At 47.5% G+C, this 10,376-nt stretch overlaps 1 protein-coding gene across 2 annotated transcripts in view; it reads right to left on the bottom strand.

Annotated features, from left to right (window-relative positions):
* Positions 1-4,151: 4,151 nt before the first annotated feature.
* Positions 4,152-10,376, bottom strand: part of LOC144111965 (uncharacterized) — an 87,008-nt gene continuing 80,783 nt past the window's right edge. For both annotated transcript variants that reach the window (XM_077645058.1, XM_077645062.1), the window contains one exon: positions 4,152-4,264. The gene's annotated coding sequence lies outside the window, so the exon portion shown is untranslated. The remainder of the gene's footprint in view (positions 4,265-10,376) is intronic.

Raw genomic sequence — 10,376 nt, 5'->3', positions numbered from 1 at the left:
CCCCATTCTCCTTCATGACCGCTACCCCGATCAATTCTTCTCCTCCTGTAAACTCTGCGGGAAACCGGAAGACTTTCTCCACGCTCTCCTCACATGTCCTACCTTCCCACAACCTCTATTCCCAACCACGGCGGAGTCATACTAGGAGACTCTCCTGGCCAGCTCCGCTGCTACTGACCAGCACCGGATACTGACGGCCTGAAGCGGATAGCCCTCTAAGGCCTGTCCTTCGCTCCGTAAGGGCAGCCCCCTAAGGGTTGCCTCGTGCCATGTTAGGGAGTTTGCCGCCTCTGTATTGCTTGGCAATAAACTTTTTCGCCACTACCACCTCAAGCGCGCCACGAACTCAGACTAAAGCACTGAATTTTGAAGCTTTTATTCGGCGTTTCGCTGTGCGCCTCAGGTGTCCACCGACCAAATGAACTAGCAATACGACTTCCCTCTTCCCAAAATCGCGAGAGGTTTTAGACCGACCAGGCCAGGCTTTGGACCGCCATGGGCGAAATCCGTGATTGCGGCTGGAAGTGCTACGCACTGAAAACTGGTTTTGGCGATGGCGGCGACCAGTCGCGGTGGCTCAGTGGTCATGGCGCTCGGCTACTGATCCCACGTGGTCGAAATTATTCCCGGGCACTCCACTACGGCACTTCTTTCTTCTTTCACTCTCTCCTTTATCTCTTCTCTTACGGCGCGGTTCAGTTCTGTCTGTTGTTGCCAGGAAGAAAAGGAAAGTGCACAGGCCTGCTCACTGGCTCAAGGCAAGCCATAATTGCTACCACGTGCAGATAGTAGGAGAGTTGAAAGATGGGATAGAAAGACAGGATAGTAAAGACGCGCTAAAGACAAGGCTGATCCCGGAGGTAGTGCAATACGGGCACCCCGGTGGCGGGAGTGAAGCATCCTTCAAACTTTCTGCCACATTTCCAAAAATAAGTCCAATTGTACCCGTGACAGATACTCTACGCGGTTCAGGTGTCTTCCGATATATGAGAGATACAGCGCTATTTCTTTTCAAAAAAAAAACAAAAAGAAAAGATGGAAGCCAAACGCAAAAAGCGCCCGTGTGCTGTGCGTTGTCAGGGAAAGTTAAAGATCCAATGGTGATCGAAATTATTCCAGAGCCCTCCACTACGGCAACTCTTCCTTTGTTCTTTCACTCCCTCCTTTATCCCTTTCCTCACGGCGCAGTTCAGATGTCCGCCGACATGCGAGACAGATACTCACGTTTAGCGATAGCTAGACGGTCTCCAAACAAGCGGCGCGGTCGAGCAGCTGCGGGTGGACCCCGGGTGACGATGTGGTGTGTCACAGTATGTTTAGGCGCCTGAGTGAGGTTGCATGGCTTAGTGAGCTCCGGGAAATCCGCCAACACTTTTTCGAACTGAGAGGAAGGTATCAGCATGCGAATGCCCATGGGAGCAAGGTCGGACGAGACTCCCGAGATGGAGAGATGAGTCAGACCGTCGGTAAGGCGACGATGCCACACGCTGACGTCTAAATCGAAGTAGGAGAGGAAGTCTGAGCCGATGATCGGGCGAACCACGTCTGCGATGACGAAGACTCATCGAAAAGTGCGGCGTAGGCCGAAGTCGAGGGTGAGAGATCGTAGCCCATACATGGGTATAGACGAGGCGTTGGCAGCACGGAGTGACAGTCCTAATGGCTTGGAACGATCTGCCTTAGTCGGTGGAACCACGCTGATTTCTGCGCCCGTGTCGATAAGAAACCGGGTGCCGGAGAACTTGTCAGTGACCATGAACAGGCGGCTCGAATGACTGGGGGAACCACACGCCGCCGTTAGTGATCCCGGCGGGCGTTTCCCGGCCACGAACAGGGCGGTGTACACTTCGTGGCCCGGTGGCGAAAACGCCTGTGGTACCAGCAGGGAGATGTAGGGCTGGGACTCCGAGCTTGACGTGAGCGCGAAAGAGCGCGATGATCAAGACGAGACGGACGGGTCTCCAGAGGTCGGCTCCGGAGTGCGGCGACTGAGGCGGCAAGCTCCTCGAGACGGGCCTCAAGGCGCGAAATCGCTGGGTCTCTTGGCGGCAAAACAGCAGTGACGGACGGGGAGGTGGCCTCATGAACGTTATCTGCGAGCTCAGCCAGGCGGTCGAGGGTGACGTCACCAGCCGCCGCAAGGACGAGGCGGATGGGCTGGGGAAGGCGTTGGAGGAAAAGCTCTCGAAGCAACGCTGAGTGGTTGGGGATGTCGCGCTCCCCGAGAAGCTGTTGCATGCGGCGCAGAAGCTGGGAGGGGCGCCGGTCGCCAAGGTCTTCCCCGGTAAGGAGCTGCTGGAGGTGGGTGCGGTACGACGGCATAAATCTCTCCAGCACCTTGGTTTTCAGGTGCTGGTACGGTGTAGCACCCATGGGGGCGGAGAGAACGTCGGAGAGCTCACCGGCAACGTCGGGAGGCAGGCTTGAGGCGACATGGTAGTAGCGCGTCGTCTCCGACGTGATGCGGGCTAGGCAAAATTGCGCCTCAACATGGTGGAACCAAACTTGCGGGTTCTGGGGCCAGAAAGGTGGAAGGCGAACCTGCAGCGACGAGACGTCCTGCGGACGCGAATCCTGCTGCGTGGATGTTGCAGGATCGGTCATCGCTCATCCTAGGTCACCAATGTAGGCTTAACGCCTCAGGAGCGAAGGAAATGAGACCACTGCTACGAGCCGACACCAGAACAGGCACCAGACACCAGCCATTTCTGGTCGGCGGGCTGAGCGGTCCGTAAAGCAGCCTCCCAGGAAGAATGAGTGGGATTGGGGATGGGGGTACTGCCTGTGGAGAAGGACATTCCCAAAGGTAGTGAAAAAGTGTGGATCTGGGCATGCCACAGGTGTTAGAATAAAGAGGAAAGGTGGGTGAAAGCATGAGAGACGGTAGGGGGAAATAAAGCAGCCCGTCTGTAATTGTCGCCATGTGGCGCTGGATAAGGGCGACAAAGTACTGTGGGGTGGTGGTAATGTCATGTGGCTGAGTTTGTAGAATGCGGTGATTTGATGATATGTATAAAGGGCCGATGGGGCCTCTTGCGTAAAGTTAGGTGCCTGATCGTCCGGGGTCCGGGAGGAGAGTTCTCGGGTCAGCGCATGAACGCACTCATTACCGGGGCAAGGCATGCCCAGGGATCCACTACAGAGTAACCGTTCGGTCGAGAGAGGTGGCTGTGGCAAGAATACGGTGTGTGGCCGGCGTCGCCACGCCCTTTAGGTAGTGGCGGTATGCAGCCTGGGAATCTGCAAATTTCGGTTATGTTTTGGTTAATGGTGGAGTGGGCCAGCGCAAGTGCGATGGCGGCTCCTTCCGCCTCTGCAGGTGAATTAATTCGAATAGTGGTGGCGGCCCCCACAGTGCCATTTTCATAGGCTGCAACTGCCGTGAAGAATCCTACTTTAGAATTTTCTGCCACGTCGACATAAAGGATATCGGAGTGGTTGCTGCATGTTTTGGTGTAATAGCTCGCTCGAGCCTGCCGCCTACCCTGGTGGAGGCTAGCGCTCATATTGCGCGGTAGGGGCTTCTATATGTGATCCTGCATGCAGAGAAATCATGTAAGGTGTAGGACTTGTTGGGGTTGGAACGGGTGGATTGAGACAGAACTGTCGCAGTAGGCATTGTCCTGTTTCCGTGCGACTCAGGCGGACTAATTGGTTGGTGCGTTGAGCCTCTATTGATTCGATCACGGTATTGTGGGTGCCAGTGGCCAGGAGGCGTTTCGTGCTAACCGTCCGTGGAAGAAGTGTAAATGTTACACTCTCGCTAGCGGAAAGTTACACCTTGAAAGGCAGTGTAAGTTTATGCTGCCCAAGACTATATAGTTACATCTTTTCAGAAAGACTATGTTTTAGTCCAAAGGGGTTATATCCTACTCCCACAACAGCGTAAATTTAATACCAGTGCAACGTTAGGCTAAGAGTATTGATACATTTTTGAAAACGAGTATGTCTTATTCCAGACAGCAAAGCTTAATTCCACAGCAGCATAAAGCTATGCTGATATGGGTTATTATTCCTCTCCAGAATGCAATGGCTGGCCTTCTAATCATGCAGAGTAGTGGTAATGTGCGTACACGAGAAGCAGGCATGTATAATGTGTAGTAGTTGCGTGTTTTGGTTTTGCACAGTGAAATAACAGAACAAGATTTTTCACAACTGAAAAGAAAACATACCTCAAATGGCCTTTATTTTAAATAAGGTTACAGCCAAACTGCTCACAAGTCCACCAATTTCTTATCCTGGAGGACCAGACAGAAGGAGAGACCTGGGCAGCAGATAAAAATACACACGCACTTAATACACTTAGACAACACATAAAGAGGCATAGAAGGACGAGAGATTTTGTAATACAGTAACTTAAATGAACTGCAGTTTTTCAGTTACAAAATTCATGAAACAATCTGTGCTCAAGTGTTTACATGAAAGCAAGAAAGAAATAAACTGGCGCAAAAAAAATGTAGTTCTCACAAATCCTTGTTTCCAGAAAAAGTAAGCCAGATAGGTCCATGTGCCACAACATTGTGCCAAATTAAGGTTCCATCACAAAATGGCATCAACCACTATAAGTAGGTGAAAACCATTTCATGCTCTGAGGCTACCAGATGTGTGCACCAAAAACTTAACTAGGGCTATATATGTAGCAATGGCACTGCCTCGAGAAGAGCATTTTCCGATGCCTCTATATACCATAACCTCCTTGCAATAGCTACATAGAATTTAATTAAATTATTTTAGATGACAGCTAAATGGGGGCTTCCTGCATTGCAAATATAATATGGTGCATGAGCATGTGTGCCATGAAAACACAAAAGTGACATGAGTTCCATCAGAGCATGCTACAGTCAGAAACAACTCAAGAACAAAGCAGCGGATGCCTCTCAAAAAAGGCCCTTCAACCAATGGCACTGACTGCTTCTGCTGATGTCATGGTTAGTCTGATTTAAGCCCTGGTTTATCCCGCTTCATCTGCCGCCCCATGGCGATGTCACACTAGCAGGTCTAAGGAGATTAACCAGAACACTATGAGAATCGATCGAAGCCATTGGTTGGAGGGCATTCTTTAACGGGCATTTGCTGCCTCGTTCTCGGGTTATATCCAACTAGAGGCTGCAAAAAAAAAGAAGGTAGTAACGAGCCAGATCACGATAAATCAGCATTAAATGGCAATCAGCGGCCTTCTTTTGGTGTGCTTGCCACACTAAAGAACATCTGCATATGGCTGGGCCGCCATCAGCAGTGAAATGACTACACAAGGGGTTTTACCCCATCTTAGTGCCACCACGTAGCTAGTTTACTTTGATATTGCAGTGCTGTGTTACTTCAGTTTTGTACACAACACAAAAAATCAGCATTATGATGAATTTTTTGTAGTGCACTTTCTTGCTCAGTGAGCCCACACTTGGAACTCCACCTCAACGAGGGTTAAGGCCTTCAGTTGATAATGCCTGCACTGACCTACTGTCCAATGTTAGTACAAAGCACGTGGGCATAAGCTATACGCAGCCGGGAGGGAGCTTTAGCAAATGTGATAGGGTGGGTGCACTCAATGAGGGCAGGCTATACAAAGCTACTGCTCTCTCTTTTTATTTTTTGTAACTTTGACTGCAATACAGTAAAACCTTGTTACTACGAACATCAGATTAATGAAATTTTCAGATTTACGAATTTTTTTAAAATCCCCGCCAAAATGCCTATATTTTAAATGTAAAAACTTTCACTACTACAAATTTCAAATTACCGAATATTTCAGAATAACGTATGTAATTTAATCTTGCAATCATTGCAAGACGCTTCGTTATTGCAAAGTTCCGTCAAAGTTTCGTACCAAATCCCTGAAGCTGACACCTATCATCATCATCCAAAGCAGCAGCTATGCGCTGGGGAACCCGTTGCAACGGATACAGCCCCAGCAGCATCGGCATCAATGCTAGTGTCGCGTTGAATGAATATAGGCTAGGCGGCGCAAGCTGCCGCCCGATACAAAGGGTAAGGCCATTATCATCCATCCAGCGTGTGGTCGCATACTGCGCCATAGTCTTAAACCTATTCAGCGCAGTGTCACCACGTCGACGGCGAACAGTAGGATCTGCAAAGTTATCGGCGCTGTGATTGTGTTGTGCACTAGCTTTGCTGACAATGAGTTGTCCTGGCCCCCGCGTTAAAAAGAAGCGACGCCAGTTTTCGCTTAAAGAAAAAGCGGACATTCTGTTGCAGCTGAATGCTGGAAAAAAGCAAGTGGACTTGTGCAGGGAGCTTGACATCACACAATCAACAAATACAACGATGCTCAAAGATCGGGACAAGATCATAAAACTACATCGAGAGTCGCTCCCTCAAGAAAACGTCTGTGGCTGGGCAACTACCGTGGACAGCGACTTTCGAATTATGTGGACAGCGACAGCGTGGCGGCTACATCCGCGGAGCTCACCACCGAAGACATCGTGAATCAAGTGCATGAGCAAGAAGAATGTAGTAGCAACGAAGACGATGCCGACACTGGATCAGCGCACGAAGAGGAAGAGATTGTTTCCGACTCGGATGTCCTAGTCTTTCTAGAAAAGACCCAATCATTCCTCGGGCACTGAAAAGATGTCCCCGATGACGTGCACAGGAAGGTCGAGGATGTGGAGGCGTTCGTCCTGCAGCGCTTGTCGTCTACTCGCCACAAGAAGATAACAGACTTCTTCAAGCAATAAATTGTAGTTAAACTGTGCCCAGCGTTATCGTTTATTATTTACTTACCAATACATAAATCTGCTGCAAAGGTACGTAATTTTAGTTCTTGTGATGCATTACTGACATGAAAATAAAGGTTTTTCAGTACTACGATATTTCAAAATAACGAATTAAATTCGGCGGTGCCATGAAGTTCGTTGTAACGAGATTCTACTGTATTTATTATTCTCTCTGGCACTTGCAGTCAGTTGCAATGGTCACTGTCAGAACCAAGGTACTATGTGTCTCCTTACAGTGATGACTTTAGAGTAACAGTGCGAAAGCTTTGGTTAACCAGAAACACAGGGTTCTTTTTGGGAAAAAAATTTGACTAGTATTATGAATGAGCAGAAATAAAATTCAAACGCAAATAACAACATCAAGAGATAGGAGCAAAGTGGGAACATTGGTCACAATCAGGAAAGCTAAGTGTGAAAGAAGTCACAGTTCACTCAAAACATCATCCCTCGACTCTGTCAATGAGAGGTCATTCCAAACCAAACATCCAATAGTTAATCTCAACCATAACCAATTTGTTGATAAAAATTCATGTAAAATTTATGCAATGTGTGAAATCTAAGCCAGATGCAGAAAAAAAATTAATCATGAGGTGAGCGCAATTTGAACAATTAGAAAACGTGAAACCGGCATCGCTCTATGATCGACCGAAAATCCACATTTTTAGAAGATACACGGCAAATATTTTCATGAGATTTGCAAAGATTCTAGCTTTTGATATGATTCAGATCTTGTATTTTTGAACGGTATAATTATTTTTTTAATTTACATAAAATGTAAAAATTCAACTATGACATAAAAATATTAACTCCTTTTTGGAAAATAGGAAATAGCCATCTTGCTTCCCTAGATGTCTATTACCCATAAAAAATATTACAGCTCCTGCAACTGAATGAGTTGAAGTGAAATAAAATGCTGAATTTGCAGAAAAGTGCGTTTGGGACCATAAAAACTTGTTCATTTCACTCTGAGGTGGTCCAAATACAGTAGACTCGCGATAATTCAAACTCTGATAACTCGTACTTTCGGTTAATTCAAACAAAAATCAAATTTTTGGTTGGTTCGCCATGTTTTCAATGTATTTTAAGGCCGCTTAATTCAAACACCGCAATTCGGTTAATTCGTACTTTTTGCTTGTCCATACCGGAAAATTATCGGCTATCGTTGCCACCACTGGTGAAAAATCTGACTTCTTATATCACCACAACAGCGGAAAATGTCAAAATAAGCGCACTATGGCCTAAAAAAATAAAAGAAAGCGAACAAGAGCCTAACAAACAAACGTTCGAAACAAAAGCCTCCCGAAGGGCACATTGTTGCTCAACTTTCCGTGGCTTGCTGGCATGCTTGCTAGCCAGTTCAAAGCAGGAAGTTCGAAATTAAAACACATAACCCTCAAAACTTGTGGAAATGACGACTGTCCACCTGCGTTTGTCAAAACGCTCAAAACTGACGTAAAAACAAAGAGCACGAGAAAAAGAAAAAAAAAAGGTGCGAAAGTGACGCGAGTAGCATCGGCCGATTCCGAATCACGTGACCGCTCGCGCTTTTCTTTCCCTGGTCGGTCGCCCGTGTTGGTAGCATCATGTCTCCGCGCGGGAAGTACCGAACCCTTTCTGTGAAGGAAAAATTGGCAGTCATAGAAGAAGTTGAGGCTGGAGCGAAGAAGACTTCTGTGGCATTGAAGTATGGAATCACAAAAAGTACGCTGACAACGATTGTGAAAGCGAAAGACAAGCTGCGAAACAACGCAGGCCATTTCGCTCCAGACAGAAAAAGGCTTAGGGAGCCGGCGCATCCGGAGCTTGAGAAGGCAGTTTTTCTTTGGCTGAAGCGCGCTCGGAGCTGCAGTCTACCAGTAAGTGGACCAATCCTGCGAGAGAAGGCCGAACAACTGTCTTTGCACTTTGGAATTGAAGACTTCAAGTGCAGTGATGGATGGGTGTCGCGATTCAAGGAGCGACATGGCCTCACTTTCAAAACAGTAAGTGGAGAAGCGGCAGCGGTCGATGAGGCGGTTACTACCGACTGGCAGCAGACGCGTCTTCAGAGCCTACTGCTTGAATACTCCCCGGCTGACATTTATAATGCTGACGAAATGGGACTGTTCTTCAAGTGCCTTCCTCAGCAAACATTGTGTCGCAAGGGGGAACGTTGCACCGGCGGAAAGCTGAGCAAGGAGCGGCTCACAGTCATGGTTTGTGCCAATATGGATGGTAGTCACAAGCCCGAACTTTTCGTTGTTGGCAAATCGAAGCGTCCGAGATGCTTTAAAGGCGTCCGAACTCTTCCCGTTTCTTATGCAGCAAATACACATGCATGGATGACGCAATCTTTGTTTGAGGATTGGCTGCGGAAACTTGACGTGCGGTTTAAGCGCGATAAAAGAAAAGTGCTGATGATAGTGGATAATTGTCCCGCTCACGGTGACGTGGAGGGGCTGGAGGCAATTCGTCTTGAATTCCTCCCTCCAAACACAACAGCTGTCCTCCAGCCTCTGGATCAGGGGGTAATCAAATGTCTGAAGATGAACTACAGAAAGCTACTCCTTAAGAGGATGCTAATATGCATGGATAATTCCATGTCGTACAGCGTAACACTGCTGTCGTCTGTGGGAATGCTAGCCGACGCATGGAGTGCAGTAACATCGGCAACGATACGGAACTGCTTCCAGCATGCCTTCCGCATACCAGGCCACACCAGTGATACCTTGCCTGACTGCGCTCGAAATGAAGGTGAAGACTGCCTCCAAATGGAGAGCGATGAAGCAAGGCTAGTGCTTTCCGCACTCCAAGCACACAACATAGCTGCTGACCTCGGTGAATTTGCGGCTGCCGATGATAACCTCTGCGTGTGCAGGGAAGACACCCTGGACGACTTGGTGGCTGAGGTGCTGCCAGCACAGTACAGCAGTGAAAGTGAAGAGGAATCAGAAGAGCAATCCTCTGTGACAGCAGCACAGGCCTTCCACTACCTTGCCGAGGTCCGCAAATTTCTGACTGTAGAAGAAAATTCTCAAGAACAACTGGCTGCTCTTAATGGAATAGAGAACTTTGTTCTTAATGCACATGTAAAGAAAAAACAATCAACAATTCATGATTTCTTCAAACGGTCTAGTCAGCCATAGATTTCCATTAAACTTGTTCTGGATCCTTCACCTCTGCTCTGTTTTTACTGTGTAATTAAAGAGTGAAATGTTTAAAATATGATTTAAGTGGATAATCAATTGTAATGTGCGCTGTAATCTTGCTCAGAGTCATATATGCGAGAACTTCCGATAATTCAAACTTCCTGATAATTCAAACAAAATCCTGGGGTCCCTTCGAGTTTGAATTAACGAGAGTCTACTGTAAAAATACTACTAGTGATGGCAAGTTTAGTAGAACAATTTATTGCATTTCATTTCTGAAGTTTTAATCGAGGTGATTTTTGTTTAAAGCAAGAATAAAATTTTTGAAATAGAGCTCATCCGCCGCGAGCTGCGTCGCCTCTTTGCACCTTTTCAACACAAGACACAGCACAGCCCTCAGATCATTGTGTACACGAACAGATAATCGTGGGAAAAGATTTTCTTAGTGCTGCTGGGGTGGCACTTGCACCAGTGAGATTGTTATTCAGTTTGTTCATGCCACACTAAGTCACTG

The sequence above is a fragment of the Amblyomma americanum genome, chromosome 1 (genome assembly GCF_052857255.1).
Source record: "Amblyomma americanum isolate KBUSLIRL-KWMA chromosome 1, ASM5285725v1, whole genome shotgun sequence".
Lineage (NCBI taxonomy): Eukaryota > Metazoa > Arthropoda > Arachnida > Ixodida > Ixodidae > Amblyomma > Amblyomma americanum.
This window is presented reverse-complemented; position numbering and strand designations above follow the sequence as displayed.